The sequence below is a fragment of the Mandrillus leucophaeus genome, unplaced genomic scaffold (assembly GCF_000951045.1).
Source record: "Mandrillus leucophaeus isolate KB7577 unplaced genomic scaffold, Mleu.le_1.0 Scaffold1260, whole genome shotgun sequence".
In the NCBI taxonomy this organism is placed as follows: Eukaryota; Metazoa; Chordata; class Mammalia; order Primates; family Cercopithecidae; genus Mandrillus; species Mandrillus leucophaeus.
In genome coordinates this window covers 391,232-392,421 of record NW_012100988.1, presented here as the reverse complement: position 1 = coordinate 392,421, position 1,190 = coordinate 391,232, and the positions used below count along the sequence as shown (strand labels likewise).

Genomic DNA, 1,190 nt, shown 5'->3' with positions numbered 1-1,190 from the left:
AAAAAAAAAGAAAAAAGCTCAAAAACTGTATCTTAGTGCACAGAGCTCCACACTTAAAAGACCCCTGTTGCTGTAACATTGTCATGATCTTCAACTTCCTTACAATATGTGAGCAAAGGAGCTGCCAGTAAGTCTCATTGACTGTCCTGAGTACATGGTTTGTTTTCATATTCTGCTCACCTCCTCTCGTGCTGGTTTCCTTTTGGCACAAGCACATGACTGGAGTCTGAGTCACTCAGCATCCGTGGGGTTTAGGAGAGAAGGACACAGAAATTGAAGTCAGAGCAAGGGACCACCTGGTGCTGAAAGTCACAGCCTGGATGTAACAAGTTCATGAGGGGGTGCCCTGTCTGTGCCCAGGCTAGACCAGGAGACAGAGAAATACACAATCTAGGAACCTGCTTCCCAGGGCAGAAAAGGGCATTTCCTAGCTCAAGGCTTAGGACTCATGAATTGGACACTTAGAGTCAACACAAAGGGAACCTTTCTCCCAATGTGACGTCATCTCTCAGCAAGGTCACTATTACCGTGTTTTGTTTGGCCCCAGGGCACTCAGTGTGTGGACACAAAGCTCAGCTGCGTATGTGTCTGATGAAACTCAAAATATTTCCCTTAAAGATGATTAATTTTTGCCAAAATATCATTATAAAATAATTTGAGTAAATGAGCAGATAAGAAAATAGATGCATGAAAATGAATAAACAAACTTTGTGAAATCAGCCTGTACCAGCTTGAAAGACCTTCTGAGGTTGTTTTATCACAACATCCATCTCCAGACAGAATTGTCCCTAATGTGGATCTGGTAGCTCACTTGGCTTCAACCCCTTTTAAAACCATACAACTTTTCAGGAACTCCTTGTTCTGTTAATTATTTAGTTACGTATAACCGATCTGTTTATTTAAAATTTGTAATGTTTATATAACTTATATATCAATAATATTGAGTTTTAAATGTCTGAGGTGGGATATATGCTATTTTCTCTAGTTAATACTTTCAAAGTAATCATCATGTATATATATTGCCATTTTTGTGACTTCCTGAGCCCTTACTCTAAGATTTCCAGGCAAAATGTGTCTTTATCTGCCTTTGGGCATTGGCACAGTGGAAGAGGCTGCCTGAGATTAGCGAAGGAAATAAAAATAGCTAGATTTCTACTATATGCTAAATATTTTGTGGTATTGGCTGGGTG

General features: G+C 39.7%; 1 gene segment (V, D, J or C); it reads right to left on the bottom strand.

Annotated features, from left to right (window-relative positions):
* LOC105533568 overlaps positions 1-1,190 on the bottom strand; it is a 38,711-nt gene that overhangs the window by 35,479 nt on the left and 2,042 nt on the right.